The sequence below is a fragment of the Vidua chalybeata genome, chromosome 3 (genome assembly GCF_026979565.1).
Source record: "Vidua chalybeata isolate OUT-0048 chromosome 3, bVidCha1 merged haplotype, whole genome shotgun sequence".
NCBI classification, from domain to species: domain Eukaryota; kingdom Metazoa; phylum Chordata; class Aves; order Passeriformes; family Viduidae; genus Vidua; species Vidua chalybeata.
The window spans coordinates 82,814,313-82,831,511 of NC_071532.1; the positions used below are offsets into that span (position 1 = coordinate 82,814,313).

Sequence of the window (17,199 nt, forward strand, 5' to 3'; positions counted from 1 at the left end):
ATCTGTTCCTGAAGGTTATCAGACAACTCAGCACATAGTGAATCCAGCTGGTCTTTGCTCCAGGACCAAATACATTATAAGATTTTAGTTACTGTGTGCTTCTAATGCACAAAGGAAAAATAAAAAGTGTTTGGTTTACTGTGCTCTGTTATGGTTCCGGGACCTTATTCCAACAATTTTTCTGGTAGTGAAAAGATAGTGGTCTTAGGTCTGAACAACACATGTGCTGGAGGACCTTGTATTCACACTGCATTTGGGGTGGTCTTGTTGGAACACTTGCATGCCTTTCACCAGGAGGAAAACTGTTTAATTTTTGCAAATGAGCCCATAAAAAAATGTGCATAAAATACAAATTCTTCAGCATATTAATTTCCTAATTCATGCACCTACAGATTGCTTCATTGTATCTGCAACCTGTCCTAGAAAGTCATTCAGTCTTATTTTAGAGGTGTCTATGGTAGAAAGTTCTTCCCACCACTAAAAGTTTTTTCAGTTGTCAGTAATACTCCCCTGTTAAAATAGTATAGTACTCCTGCCTCAGTTATTCTGCTTTTAGGCAGAATAAATTTCATCTTCTGTTGTAAGCTGGGCTTCTGCCATACTTCTAAACAGAATATAGGTTCTTGTCTTCATGAACCCTTTTAAAGAATATTCTTTTAAAAAAATCTTACTACTTGTTGCTGAAAGCTGATTTAATAGAACAAAATCTCTAAAATGGTTAGTGTGTTCTGGATTGGGATACAGAGAAAGAGGAAAAATTTTGTGGGTCATAAGAAAATAAACTGCATTTCCTACTGAATATGAGTACCACAGACTAGCTGAGTTGTGGAGCGAGAATTGTACCCATATATGAAATGAAAGATGTTTTCAGAATAACTAATTTCTGTGGAGACATCCAAAGGGAATGTACTCACACTCATGATGTTAAAACTCAGTATCATCCTGTTCTGAAGTGATGCTTCATAGATTTTGAGATTTTTTTCACATTTCTCACAAATTAGTTGACATAATACTTGAGATTAGATATCTCTTCAGAGTTGAATGATTGTGTCTAATGGATAATGTACTTTTTAAAAAGCTCTAAATTTACAACTTCAGGTAGATTTTTGTTTGTCTAGCTCTTTCCTTACAAACTTGAAGTGTCTCTATATTCCTTCCTGCCCTTGCTTCCACATCTCCCTTTTTGTGTTTGAGTTTTATGAAGATCATCTTGCTCAGCCATTCAGTCCAGCTGCTGTCTTTGTCTAAATTCCAATACATAAGATGGAAGTTTCTTGAGCTTGAAGAAGGTAATTCTTGAATATCTACCAGCTCACCAGAACCCCTCTTTTCTTCAAAGAAGACGATTCTTCCCAGTGGGTATCTGAAGAGGTCAAAGTTTTTCTCCTGAAGTTCAGGACTGTGACCTTGCTTTTTGCCTTATTCCCTCCTCTCAGTACCCTGAACTCTGATGCTTCATGCTTGCTGCAGCAGAAGCTGCCCCCAGTTTCCACATTCCCAAGAAGGTCTGTGTTTGCAAGTAGATCATATACCCATATTGATTAGCCATGTCATCAATACACTTCAGAAACCTCCTGAATTGCTTCATATCACACCATAACCTTTGCTTGCCTAACAATCCACCACTTCCTCACTTCATTGTTGATCATCATCTCCTTCCCTGTCACTCTTAATTTAGAGGTCTCCTCACCAAACTGACAGCCCATGGCTTCGCTTAGCCAGTTAGATCCCATCTCTTTCAATAAGGAAGTCCAGCTATAACTGATGGCTAGTAAATCCCCTGGAGCTTATAAGAAACTTCCACTAAGTATGTGGTTGTTGAAAGCCACATCCAAATAACCAAACTATGTGCTACACTCCATAGTTTGAGAACGTTTTGTTTTATTTCTCAGTGTAACACAGCAGGCACTGAAGACATTTTGGATGTTTTCAACTGCTCCATTTTCCTTGCCTGAAATGTGGTCTCTTTAGCAACAAGATACTATGAAAATCTTGTTTCAGAAAAATTTTCCACATGCCAAATTCAAAAGGCAAAAATACAGTGTTTTATTGTTAGCTTATATTTATCATAGCCCATGGAAAAGAGAGTGAAAGAAACCACACAGTCACCACATCTTTCTCCACAAGAAGACTGACTATATCCAAAGTCTTCTTGGCAGGTGATTGTCTAATGCTGGTCTCCTAAGTTTCCAGTGCCAGAGAGTCCACAATGTCCTCAGACAGCCTGTTCCAGTCCTCACTCTGTTCACGGATAGTGTTTTGCCACTTGGGACTCAGCTGCAGTGCCTACAATCTCAGCCTGCTAAAGACAGAACAGTTTGTTCTATTTATTACTTTTTACATATTTAAAGAGTGTTATCACCCCCTCCAGCCACTCCTTCTCCAGTCTAAACATTCCAAATTCCTTCAGCATATTTTTTTCCATAGATCATACTTTCTAGACCTCTGATCATTCTTCCACTTTGTACTTTTTCCAAAGACTCTATACATCCCTTTAATAAAGACCTTAAAATCATAGCATTGGCTCCTGCTGTGGTCTTATCATATTGAGTAGACATACCTTCCATATGAAACTTGTGTTTATACATCTCAGAATGATATTTTCCTCTTTCCCCAGCTATATGAAATTGTTGTTGCATGCAGATTTCATTATGTATTATAACCTTCTGAGTCTTCCATGAAGAATTGTCACCCAATCTGTTGATCAGATTATTTACACAGACTATTCTGTATGCCTGAGTATGTTTATTCACTTACATCCTAGCTTTTTGACTATGTTTCCATTTTGTAAGGATTGTGTGCTACTCCTTTTAGTGTGATTGAGGGTCATCCAAACTTGGTGCTATCCATAAAAATAGTAATTTTACTCTTTATCACACATTATTCTTTGGTCTTGCACTGATGTTACTATAGTTTGTTAAGACCAAATATCTTAATGTTGCTTATGAGACTGTTATGTGAGAAAATGTCAAAATTGTGACTAAAGTCAGGTATCTGGCATCTATTGACTCTTTCATCCACAAACTCTACTACTGCATCATAAAAAGAAACAAAGCTGGGAGAGGTTTATTCTCAACAAACCCATGTTGGCTGTTAATTACCTCCCTGTTATCTTCCAAGTGCTTACAAATAGTTTAGCTGATTATTGTTCCAGCACTTTTCCAGTAACTGAAGTTAAGATTATTCCTCTTCAAACCTCTGACACTTTCCTTTTCCCATTTCTGAACATAGGCTCCATATTTGCTAAAATTCAGCCTCTTGAACTTCACTATTCCCTAGTGTACTCTCAAAAACAGTTAGTAGCTTGGAAATTATTTCAGTCAATTTTTTAATAAGGTGGGTTATTACAGGGTCATCTGATTTGACAAAATCCCAGTTAGATAGTTATTCATTAAAATGAGTGGGTTTTCCCAGTCTATCTGCAATTCTTCTCTTTCTATTACTGATATTAATTGTGATAAACTTCTAACCACAGTTAATCTTTGCATAGAAACCACTCCCCTCATGGACTCAATTTCTTGTTGCCATCATTTGTAAGATTTTTAGAGGTTTTATTTCTTTTTCAGATGTTTCAGAAGAGATAAGAAAGCAATCATTTTAAAAATAAATAGATTAAGACATAATTCAGATGTAATTTATAGCAAAATGGACCCAGGGCCGGTCACTGTTGTTCAGGTGAGGGAAAACAGAAACAGCTGCCAGAGAAAGGAAACTAGTTTGAATAACAATTTCTTGTTACTAACAAACTAATTTCTAGTTAACAAGTAGGATTTAGTGTGACTGGGTTTCATTGCTGATCAAAATATTATTACTACTGTATGCAATTTGTGTCATTTAGCAACTTTTTCAGTAAAAAGTATTATACCAAGCATGCAAAAGTGTTAAATAAAGGAAAAGATAACTAGAAGGCTTACATTGTAGTCTCATGGACTTCATGGAGAAGTACTCACTATTTTTGTACATAAAAAAAAAAAAAAAACACCAGTTATTTAAAATCAAAATGTCCAAAAGACAGAGGAATAATACAGGTTAAGCCAACTTTTTCAGGATCCATAAATCCTTGTATAAATCCTTCTGATGGGAAAATCTTTAAATCTTCAGCTTCTAGGAAAAGAAAGAATGTTGATTCTGGCACCAGCTGCTAACCATCTACCTATCATTTTTCATGAGTTACCAAAGATGAAGCCACTTAGACACACATGTTAAAATTCCTCCTTTTGGAAATGTATAAAAACCTGTCAGGTTTGCTTAGAGAATTTTAGCTTTACTAACCCATTGTTTACCGAAGAGAGAACCCTAGCCAGATGAAAAACTAGACGTATCTTTTGCAACTCTTTTCCTATTGCATCACTTAAGTCTGATTTAGGGACTTGATTTGGCTAAAGGTCACAAGATCTGCATTTTTGTCACAGCAACTTCCTGCAGCATTAGAAGCTGGAGGCAGAGTGGCTGGAAAACTGCAGAAAGGGACCTGGGGGTGCTGGTTGACAGTAACTAAACATGAGCCAGCATGTACCCAGGTGGCCAAGAAGGCCAATAGCATCCTGGCCTGTATCAGAAATGGTGTGGCCAGCAGGACCAAGTCAGTGATTGTCCCCCCCTACTCAGCAGTGGTGAGGCTGCACCTCAAATCCCATGTCGAGTTCTGGACCCCTCAGTTCAGGAAGGGCATTGAGGTGGTTGGGCGAGTCCAGAGGAGGGCAGTGGAGCTGGTGGAGGGTCTGGAACACAAGCCTTAGGAAGGAGTTGGGGGTGTTTATGCTGGAGAAAAGGAGGCTCAGGGGTGACCTTATCACTCTACAACTACCTGGAAGGAATGTCTTCTCCCAGGCACGTGTCAACATGGCCTGGATTTGTGACAGGGGAGGTTTAAGTTGGACATTAGGAAGACTTGACTTTGGGTGATTAGAGTGATTAGATGGATGATAGTGATATTAGACATTGGAATGGACTGCCCAGGGAGGTGGTGGAGTCACTGCCCTGGAGGTTTTTAAGGAAAGACTGGATGTGACACTTAGTGCCATGGTCTAATTGACATGGTGGGGTAAGGTTACAGGTTGGACTTGATGATCTCAGAAGTTTTTTCCAACTCAACTGATTTTGTGATTCTCTAAAGTTTACCTCTGTGAGAATGAACCAACCATTGGTTTGTATCAGGCATTAGTCAACCTTGGAGACACACTCAAGGCTTTCTGACTTGCCCCAGCTGAAAGCAACTACATCAAATAATGTAGTGGCAAGAGACTCACACTGGACAGTAGCACCGGGAATTACAGCCATTCATTGAGCAGGACAACCCTGATCCTTTCTCACCTGACTGGTTTTTCCTTTCATATCAGTCCCTGGTGGCTGCCCTTGCTCTGCATTCCTGAGTATAGCCTAGAGGTACTTCTCTGGGAGCTAGGAGGTCTGAGGCTGAATTGCTTGAGACTCAGAAAGAAATTAGGTCTGTGACCTAGGACCAAGAGGCTATTGGCTGAAGTTAGCACTCATGTCTTCAGAAAAGGATGACCATCCACTGGAAGGAGTGTGTCCATCTACCACCTTTGCTAATATTTCTAGTCAAACACCTTTAAGCGCCTGCTTTCCCATGCAGAGAAATACAGCCTTACTCCTCAGCTTGAATCTCATGAAAAAACAGCTTTTTTGTCTCTTGACAGGAGGGAAAATCTCCAGTCACCTGCTGTCCTGGACAGTTCAGACCAGTGCCTTGAATTGCCAGTAAAAGTAGGGCCAGCTGGGATTTCTGCCAGTAAAAGTATTTCTTTTGTCAAATCATGTTCAAGAACTCTGAATTTCCAAGATTCAAATTTCACAAGCAATTCTGCCATATGGAAGGGCTGGGAAATCCTGGGTTTCCAGTATCTCTCTCCTGGTCCTAGAGCCAGGGCACTCAAGGATTCCGGGCACCTTTGTCCATGAGGAGGAACTGACTGTAGAAAGGAAATGTTCTTTCCAGGGAAATACTTTTAAAATTAAGTTTTCTAACTGTTTTATAGAGAAGAACTTTAAAAACACTAGAATGGTTTCCTGAGAGAAGGACATTCTCTTGAAGTTTTGAACAATAATAACTGGGAATAAACTAAGGGAGCAGCTAGGGAAAAATGGGTATGGGAGGACTGTCAGATTTTCTGGTACATTCCACATTCTAATAGGTAAAGATTTATAATTTTACAAATGTAAAGCACATATGTGAAATTTTCTATGCCAGGTGCCTTCCTTTGGCTGAATAGGTTTATAAAATATCAGACAAAATAATTCTGCTCCTGCTCAAAAATAGATAGGGAAAATACTGATTTATTGATCACTAATAAAAAAAAATCAGGACAAAAAAAAAGCTTTAAAAGCTCTCATTTTCATTTACTCAGGAGAGAAAATGAAGAAAAATATTGGATATTTATGCATGCTGGTTATACTTCTCCCACATTTGTACCCCTGCCTCCCGTGTTACTAAATGGAAAAGATCAAAATAAAATAACTTAGAGCAGAGAACGAAAGACTCTGTCACTGGTCAGAACCAAATTTAAGATGTTGCCTAGGAGCTGAATGTCTTTAAAATCAACTTTTAAATACTGTGTGCATTATGGTGCATAATATATGTATCCTGCATCATCAATATATCACAAGTGTGGGAATCACATAATTACCTGCAGACCATGAAGCTGTCTATTCCCAGCATGATTCACTGGACACCAGGAAAATCTGCAAAGGACCCAGGGGTTTTCTAGCACCTGAAGGACAGCACTGGGGTCTGTGTTCCATTTTTGCAACAGACTGTGTTTTGAGAGGGCTCATTACAGCCAAGTAGCTGCACACAGCAGCTCAGTTCCAGCCCTGCTTCAGGCCAAAAACAGCTCCTGAAATTCAGAGCTGGAAGAGGGAAAGACAGGCACAACTGGGTTGTTGTTTGTTAAGTTACCAGCATCTGGCATGGCAGGCATTAAGCCAAAGCTAAGAAGGTCAGCCGTGCAGAGCTGCCCAGGTCTCTGCACCAAGCTCCAGAGTGCTTTCAAACATGATAGTGCATCAAATGGGGTAGTGGCTTCACACCATTAAGTGTTTTGCCCACATCAAGTTTCTGTGCAACCTGGAATATTCAGGAGCCCAACTCCAGCAGGCAGGAGCTCCAGGGCTCAGTTCTGGTCTGTCAGAATTTATTTGCTTGGAATATGGATACAGGAGATTCAACACAGCTTTAATCTGGTCTGGCCAGCGTGTTCCACTACCATTATCCAGGATAACTCAATCTCACAACATATTGAATAACAGAGAAGTGACCATAGAGATATAAAAATTCCTTGCTCCATGCTGCTACTTGAAGGAGAGAGGTAGAGCAGCAGTAGTTAATTTATGATCATATGATCCAGCACTGGAAAGTACTTCTTGTGTCATTGATTCAAGTCCCTGCTACCTAAACCACTTCATCTAATCCTGCTCATAAATGTATCTTAAAATTGGTTAGATTTCTAGTCCATGCTACAGCCCCAGGAAAGTAATTACAGAACAGGATTGCTTTGATTATTTGAATTATTATGGTTTCCAGACCAAATTCCTGGCTGGATTATGCATAATAGTTCTTGTGCCAACATTGTTCTTTAACTTAGATATCCCTTCCCTTTCCACATTATTTAATCTCTTGATGTATTCATAGTCGGTAATTAAAAGGAAAAAAAACAAACTCTTTTATCTACAGTTGTATTTCTCCAAAGATATATTACACAGATCCCAATTCAAAGGAAACCCAAGATAAGCTGATATCTTGGCATCAGGTTAAGAAAATACTCTCATTGTCAAGCTGGGGCAAATAAGTGAAATATGTGCGCTGGCAAGCACCTATTATCTCCTAACCCATGCATATTATCCATCCTGCTCATTGTTGCCCGCATCCAAAGAGCAATATTTTAGTGCTCCTGAATACTGGGAAGAGCTGCCAGAGAGGATCCTGCAGAAGGTCCTTGGAATTAGTTTCTTTATGGGAGGCAAAGGTTCATTCAGGTCCATCAGCACATCAAGAGCTGTAGCATTCTACACCTGTGTAAAATGAATATACCTGTAAGAACAAGTCAAATGTTTTCAGCTGAAGGTATGACATTGTTCCGTCCTTTCTTTTTTCCTTTTTTTTTCCTTTTCATGTGTGTGTGTGAAGAACAGATTGTAGATGTTGTGAGATACCTGTATTAAACAGGCTCTACTAAGCCAACCTAGAAATTAATCCTTGGATTGTTTCCATTTATTTCAGTGCATTTTGAACACCTGACATCCCAAAGTGACATCCCAAAGTTCTTGGTTCATTCGACAGAGGAAATATTGGCCACCTTTCTTCAAGAAAGAAATTCTTTCACCTACTCCTCCAAAACAACAGCATTCATATGCTTGAAATGTTTTCTTTAGCTTTCAGACTCTCTTATAGAATCTGCAGACATGCAAACAGCTCTTTGGCAAGGGGGTTGTTTTCCTCAAAGCTTGACTCAATATGTCAGTCAGGAGGGATTGTCATTACTTTTAAGTTGATGGCATATGGATTATAAGGGAACATTATTTTTTTACCATTTGGCATTAAAACAAAACCTTTAAGTGGGACAAGGAACTCTGGGATAGAACTCACCTGCTGGTCAAGCTATTTCATCCTTCTAAATAACCCAGAAATTTGTGATTTTTGTAACAGTTTAAATCAAAGCCAGGGAAGAAAGAAGTCTCTACCCCAAAACTGCTACCGTGTGATTCTTTAAAAATCTGATTTATGTTAAAAGTAGAGATTCCAAAAGTGCACAAGTAGATTCAAAGACCAAAGTGCAAAATCTTGGCGTTTTCTCAATAAGTGTCCAATCTTTTCTTGCAGGAGCAAAATATAACTTGGCCCCTTTAATCATGCATGCTATTCACATAAAAAAAAAAATTGCCCGTGTTTGAAAAGTGTATTGATATAGGCATTTTTTCTTCTTTTGTTCTTGCAACAAAGGTTGGCATTGTAAGTACTTTTTGCAATCTTGGCATACATGCAAGCAGAATGTACAGGCTGCTCCCAGCAAGACCTGTAAATGGTCTCTAGTTCCTACTTTTGTTTCAACTGGCATCAGCAGAAGTACATTATAATCTACTTTAAAAGTCAAATTTTATTTATTGCTTTTAGAAAAATGGCCTAACTATATAAAATATATATTAACTATCTTAACTCATATTGTGTACAGAAGCTCAAATAGTCTTTGCCACCGACACAGAATGTCAGAAATTAGAAACAGATGGCAATCACTAGGAAAAAAGATGAGTTTTTAGAGGGAAATGAATGCAGTGCATTCCAGAGAACATAGAGTATTCTTTTCCATGAAAATTAATGGCTATTATAAAGGTATTGTGTTCAGTGAACTCACATATCAGTGAATTACCTAGAAAGTGAAGCAATCAATTTTTAAAGGTTGACATAATTTAGAAGTTTGTGAAGGGGTCAGTGTGACTGATAGGTACCTGAGATTATACTGGATATTTTCTTCCACATTTTTCTTCAAGGTTGTGGCTCTTGCTTTTCTTTATTTCTCTGTTTGTCCTTGCTTCCATTAATCATTTATATATATATGCTTTTTCCTAGAGTGCTTGTCACAAATGAAAATATATAGATGTTTTCACTCATGGATTGAATATTTATAAATGCCAAAGATTACATTATGCCTCCCCATCTTTTTGCTTAGATCCTGTTGCTATTTTCATTCATATCCACTACATGCTCCATAACAGGCACCTTTATTAAATGGCAATTTATTTTTTTAATATAGATGCTAGGTACTTTCTTCAGAAGGTTCCACCTTGTGGTATCTTTTTCAAGCAGAAAGGAACTTCTACAAAACCCTCTCACATTTAAGTGTTCATCAAAAAAACATTTTCATAAATAAAGAATTCATCGTCATTTCTGTTCAGCTTATACAGATGTTTTACACACACAGATCCTTGTGGACATTTCTCAGCCAAAGAATGTGTTTTTAAAAAAATAAAATAAAGACTTTTCTGTGTATCTTCATAGATTTCAGGTGTCTGCAAGACTTTAGTTCCCTTGCTAATGTTGTTTTCTTAGTTTACTTAAAGGTCATTTAGTTTGGCAGGGTATGTGTCTACCACTGAGCATTCATATGTACAAAAAAAGAAGGGCCTCTTGGCATCTCTAAAATCTTCTCACATCATTTAGCCCTGATGCAAAAAATTCCTTCCTGGAGGACTTTCTCATGTTCCCATTGCTTTCAAAAATTTATTAATATGATGTGTAATAGAGACAATAATATAAAAAATACTCTTGTTCCAGCTTCAATATTGAAACAACAGGGCTCTTTATTTATACTGAGAAGTCCCTACCCAAATGTACCTGAGACTGGAGCTTCCACAATGATAATATATTTTATTTGCACTGAAAAAATATTGCTGCATCCAAGTACTTCCCTGAACATGGGCATTCAGGAAATCGAAGCTGGATTTTAATCTTCCATTTAGTCTTTTCCAAAACCCAAGCCTGAGTCCCTTCAAACTTCTAGGGGATTCCACTTTTGAGACAAGTTTCCTGATCCAATCTATACACGCAAAAGTGAAAGCCAAGACTAGATATAAATGCTGTGTATTGTTTAAACACCCTAACTGGGCACTTAGTGCCCAGAATATCTTACTGCATTGAGAGGCCCTTGCTGTCATCTCAAGGGCTCCTTTTCCATTTCCCTGACTGTCCTCCAGACTGCTGGCTGTCCTCTGCTCCTGGGAGTCATGCCTTCTCCTGCTCTTTGTCATAAATCTGTGAGAAACAGCAGGCAAATAAAATAAAAGAAGCAGGGGAAGCAAACATATGTATAAGTAAAAGCCAAAAGAACAAAATGAAAAGACAACAAACTCTTCTTATATGGTTTCTGATCAGAGTTTCAGCTCCCAGTTGCCATGGGAGCTGAAAATATCTCAGTATCACTCCAGCAGGAATTTTGTTTTGGTATACTCCAAGGAGGCCACAGTTGTATGATGAAACTGATAGATGAGCAGAACATTTTAATGTGTAAAAGGGCCTGGCAGACACTGTAGACTTGGACCATTTTATTTTCAGTTGTGCAGGAGCCAGACTAACATAAGAACTCAGTGTCAGCTCCCAGCCCATTTGTCACTGAAGGTGCTGCTTCCCTGGAGAGGCTGGAACACACTCTGATGGAGAAATTGTCTGGAAGGCACCTGCAAAAGCCTGCTCTGATATGTACTGAGATAACACTTGCAAGTCTTACAGGGAAGAATTACCAGCATGAAGGAAAAACATCTTGGGTAATGCAGGTGCTGTGTGTTTCTGCTATGGAAAAGAAGGAGACATTTTGCTCTTCGCTGCCAGAATTTTTCTCTTTAGACCTATCAACAGCTTTAGCTTCAGCGTGTTGGAGTAATTTAGTCCATGTAATGAGATTTACACAACTGGATTGCCAACACAAACAGGCACGAGCTAACCAGAAAAGGAAAAGATGGAAGATATGACACATAATTAAAGCATATTTGCAAATATATTTAAAGCTTTTCCTTCCACACTGGCAGATTATAATGCATCAACTCTTCTACTGAGCTGATCAAGGCACTTGTAATACATCAACAATTCCACTAAAATGCCATTTATTATAGAGTATCAACGCAATTGCACTAATGAGTCCAACAGAAGCAGTGAAAAGGAGGATTCAGGGTGTCTCCTCTCCAGGGTACCACATCCTGGCTCCTATATCCACCTCTCTTCTGTAGAGAGGTATCAAAACTCATCAAAGACAGCATGGGTAGAGAGTCCTGAATAAAACCCTTCAGCACATACTTGCCTTCTTATGTGTATCACTTCTAAAGACCAACAATCAGGTGTCAGAAACAAAAACTATTCTCAAACATTATGTTAGATCACTCCCTGACTTGTTATTCAAAAACTGTCTAATAAAATGTTCTTCAGTCATGGAAGGCACAAGAAGCAAGAAGGGAATCTATGAATTTACTGCTAGTCTTGCTTCCTGACTCAACAGCAGTCAGACAGGCTTACCAAAGCACAGCCTCAGTGGTTACTTTGCAGTCTGATCCATGTGACTGCATGGCCAGCTTTAACAAGCTGATAATCTTTCCTAAGCAGTTTGCATCAGAATTTCAGCACAACAAAGGTGGCCAAATTAAAAGAACCACAGTAATGAAGTAATTTGTTGAAACAAGCAGTAAAGCCAAACATACTAAGCCAGGCAATCTTCTAAGCTGTGTGTGAATGGAGATTCTCACTAGCAGAATTTTACTCTCTCCTCCTTGCAATCACATGCATTAATAATTTTAGAATATTTTTCTGGGATTTTAAAATAATCAGTTTTTAGTCTGAAGCTGTAGGTATGTCCTATGTTAAGAACACTCTCTTTCAATATTAATTTAAATGTAACTATGGATTCTAAGAAAAAAAAAGTCAATTCTAGTGCAAAAATATTTGTTGTTACTAAGTTTAAGTACTTCCAAGATTATGGGTATTTGCAGTGGACTTTTTTTCTGGACTCAAACAGGCCAGATGACTCAGGGTAATCCAGACTATAATCAGACTCTTTGGCCTTTTGTTTGTAATATAAGACACCTGCATCTATCTAACAGTAATGCTTCCCATCTGGGAAACCTGGGCTCAGGTGTGTGTGCCCTAACTACCTCCTGCTTTTGCGATCATCTAAGGTACTGCTGTGATAAGGAAGTGAAAATGAGTGACTCAGAGAGGATCAGGACATGTTCATGACAAGGACCTGACCAAGAAAAGACTTAAGAAGGGTATGACAGCATGAATAAAACATAAGCCTAGACCCTGCCTCTGAGAATTTCCTTGTCTGCAGTCACCAGTTCCATCAGAAACCACGAACAGTGGTATGGTCATTGTCTGGAAATTAAGTCAGTGGTTCAGAACTCCAGGTACATTTATTGATATGTTTATTTACTTAGCTTTACCTACCTCTGTTTTTTTTTTTTTTGTTAGCAACATCCTAGTTCTTCTGGCATTATTCACTACTGTGTCAGACATATTTGCTCTTAATTAAATCAAAACCTCAGAGTTATTGTAAGTATTGGACCCCTCCCCTAATCTTGCAGTGCTAGGCAGAAATCTGTACCTGACTTTCTTGTCTTTCCCAGTCAAGGCTTTAGACTTTCAATTCCATTTTCAAGTGGTAAGTGTACATATTGATGAATCACAGAATCAACTAGGTCAGAAAAGACCTTTGGGACCATCAAGTCCTACCTAAGACCTAACATCACCTTGTCAACTAGACCATGGCACTGAGTGCCACATTCAATTTTTCTTAAACACCTTCAGGGACAGCGGCTCCACTGCCTCCCTGGGCAGCCCATTCTAAGGCCCAATCACCCTTTCTGTGAAGAACTTCTTCCTTATGTCAAACGTAAACTTTCTCTGGCACAGCTGTGTCCTCTTGTCCTGTTGCTGATTGTCTGGGAGAAGAGAGTGACTCCCTCCTGGCTACAGCCTCCTGTCAGGCAGTTGTAGAGAGGAATAAGGTCTCCCTGGAGCCTTCTTTTCTCCAGCATAAACACCCCCAGCTCCTCAGCTGCTCCTCACAGGACTTGTGCTCCAGACCCTTCAGCAACCTTGTTGCCTTTCTCTAGGCACACTCAGAGCATCTCCAGTATCTCCATATCCTTCTTGAATTGCAGGGCCCAGAACTGGACACAAGACTTGAGGTGCAGCCTCACTACTGCTGGGTAGAGAGGAACAATCATTGCCCCAGTCACGGTATTGCTGGCCACACCATTGCTGATACAGGCCAGGATGCCATTGGCCTTCTTGGCCACCTGGGCACACCCTGGCTCATGTTCAGCTGCAGTTGACCAGCACCTCCAGGTCCCTTTCTGCCTGCCTGTTGTCCAGCCACTCTGTCCACAGCCTGTAGTGCTTCAGGGCATTGTTGTGGCTAACAACAATCTGGCAATTGTTTTTGTTAAACCTCCTGTCATTGGACTGGGCCTGTCCATGCAGCCTGTCCAGGTCCCTCTGCAGAGCACTCCTACCTTCCAGCAGATCAACACTCCCCTTCACCTTGTTGTCATCTGCAAATTTGCTAATGGTAAACTCAATCCCCTCACCCAGATCATGAATAAAGGTATTAAACAGGACTGGGCTCAACACAGATCCCTGGGGGACAACACTAGTGACTGGCCACTTGGATACAACACCAGTCTCTGGGCCCAGCCATCCAGCCATTTCTTAACCCAGCAAAGAGTGGAGCTGTCTGAGCCATGGACTGCCAGCTGTTCCAGGAGTGTGCTGTTGGACACAGTGACATAGGTTCTGCTGAAGTCCAAGTAGACACAAAATTTATGAAATCACCCTACTTCTCATAAGCAATTATATGCAGACATATTTAGAGTTTATAATCCAACCAGTATCACTTTATATTACTTATTTTGTGACATTCTCATTCATTTCATGTTGTGTCCTTTTATAATTTACAAAATTATGGGTAGCCTCTATGTCACATCCTGGCCTTCAGGTGACATGGTTCATTCCTCTATATTGTAATAAGAAGGTGTAGAAGAGATAGTTATACTCCCACCATTAATTTGCCTTGCAAAAATAATGCATCACAGCTTGCAGGAAGAGAAACAGATACTTCAAATTGTATTCAACTTCAGTTTGCAAGTGAAATGAGAAGACTGGGAGCAAGAGAGGCTTTCACACTTAGATTCAGTGTACCTTATAAAAAGATACTTCTGTCTTTGACTGTTTGTGTTGACTTGTGACAGGCAGAGTGAGGAACTACACTCGTGTACAAACAGAAATATATAAAGGACAGGTGCTAAGGTGATGTTCCCTTGAGCTGGCTTACCCTTTTACTTCAGCTGTGCAAGTGTTCTGTCAAGGAAACAGCTGGGCATACTCACACACAACAATATGACAATGAAATAGCAGCAAGAACCCTAGCTAAAATAATCTCTGACATTCAGAGTAACACCATCATCCCTATACAAGCCAAAGCATTTCAGGGACCTGGTGACAGATGGTATTATAATTTTTTACTACTGGAGTTTGCTTTCATTATCCTATTTACAGATGAAAGCAGCCTCAGTGTCTGAAACTATGATATACACAAGATGCTGTTTGAAAACCTCTAGTCTAACCATATAGCCTTTATTCCAATTTTTTTAACATAATAATACAATTTCCCTTTCACTGACTTCATAGTTTATCCTACATTACTGTAATATAGACATTATAGAACTAATTTTCTGGAGGTGTTTGGGTTTTTTTTTTTGTTTTGTTTTGGGTTTTTTGTTGGTTTTTTTTGGGTTTTTTTTTAATGTATTCCTTGTTGATAGCTACTGATCTTTCATAATTTATGTTTTATTTTCAGTATATGCTTTTTTTCCTAGGCAGAGTTGCTATCTTGAAGTGTAAATTAACTTCTTTCTACCACAATAGAAGGTTTCTGCCCATCCCAGATTCCTTTTACATACACAAGTAGGTACAGGTTTTTGGGTTTTTTTCATAACAAAACCTCCACATAAACCACAAAAATATCTTAATCTAGAATGAATTATAAGCAACAAAACATCTGAGAAATCATCCTCCCATCATCCTTCTCATCTTATACCCTCAAAACTTACTTGAAAGAAATACAGTTCTTAGCAAACATGAATACATCTGAGGGCCCCAAAAGCAACTTTAAACTCTCTGTATGTTTTTTGCTCCAAATGAAATTTTATTTTTCATATGCTTTCCAAAACTATAATCTCTAGGACTCCAAGAATCTCTAAGTCATAATGAATCTTTTTAAATAATACTTTAATATTCTACTAAAAACTCAATTTTGGTAATAATTATGTCCAAAATTGTAGATATTTGAAATGAAGAAGCTCATGTACTTCATCCTACTCTCAAAGTTAAACTGTTCTCTACACTTAATCTCTTGGCACTTTATTCATTCCAGTTTAAAAATTATGAATAATAGAGTTTTCACCTCTTCCTTTGGGCAACTGAGTGCTGAAAATAATATAAAATTCTCCAATCTTTGCCTTTGTGAAGCATTTACAAAATACTTTAGGGAAGAATTACTGGTGTTACTTGAGTATGTTTGGGTTTTTCTTTGTTTTAATAAGTTTTGCTTGCAGAGATATTTGGACTGAGCTCAGCACACATCCTTATTGCCATGAAATAGAGGAATACTGGGTGAAAATATCCACCCATATGCCCAAATGTGTTTTCTCCATGGTTGGCTGGCAGCAGGGAGAGAAGGTCTCAGAGCATTCTTCTACAGACACAAGGCTCATGGTTATAACCCACAAAAGCTGCTCAAATAAGTAATTTTGTCCTGGCTATGTAGCTGATAAAAGAATGCTGAACACCTACCCCTGCTTGTAGAAGGTTCATGGTAAAGGAACTCAGAAACCTGAGGTTTATGAAAAAGGCAGTTTTCCTTGAGCAAGAAACTGCAGACTTGGGGAAGGAGGAGGGCAAACCAGAAACGGTGGGTCCCAATGCTCCTTGCTAAAAGAAGACATCTAGCACCTCTGCTGTTACTGCAATTCTGAAGAGATGCAGTGGGGTTTTTTTATTCAGCTTGTGTCTGAACATGCAAAACTGATTGTCAACAAATGTGTACACTGTTGTTTTGTGAGGGTATATTGCATTTGAACATTTTGCCAATTTCTTGACAGAGCTTTTTATTTAAAGGACATAGCTGGTGCAATAGCACTTGCAGTATTCTCCAAGAAGGGAATCGTTGTAGCATTGCTTTGTACTGACTGCTAGTCACAAATAAGCACTTTTAAACCATTTTAAATCAAACTTCAGTCCTGAAGTGGGAAAGCTATGAAATCTCAAGACTGGTGTGAGTAGGGGTAGAAAACTCCACTTCTTAGAGGGACCTGGAGGAAGGCAAGAAGGCAAATCTGAAGTAAAACTGACACTTTCTGTCATCCCTGTGGTAACAGCTGATCTTGGACTCATCTCATAGGCAAAAAGTATTGGATAGACAGAATTGCTATGTCAATAGCAGTAAATTAAAGATGCTTGGGATTGTTCTTTTGGCAATGAGGCCAGCTGACGTTCAATTGCCCGTGTCCAAAATTGCCTATGAGAAATTATGCAGCTGGACACAAACAACCTGTTTGGAATGATCCTTGGTCTGTCTAGTCCCTGAACCTCACCAGGAGCTGTCAGAAAGTAAACTAGCTATTGTGGATCAAAAATGCGCC

The 17,199-nt window shown here is 39.0% G+C and overlaps 1 protein-coding gene across 3 annotated transcripts in view; it reads left to right on the forward strand.

The window, feature by feature from the left end:
- The window catches only part of COL12A1 (collagen type XII alpha 1 chain), a 317,990-nt gene extending 302,717 nt beyond the window's left edge, over window positions 1–15,273 (forward strand). For all 3 annotated transcript variants that reach the window (XM_053937325.1, XM_053937326.1, XM_053937329.1), the window contains one exon: window positions 15,238–15,273. The gene's annotated coding sequence lies outside the window, so the exon portion shown is untranslated. The remainder of the gene's footprint in view (window positions 1–15,237) is intronic.
- Window positions 15,274–17,199: the final 1,926 nt, after the last annotated feature.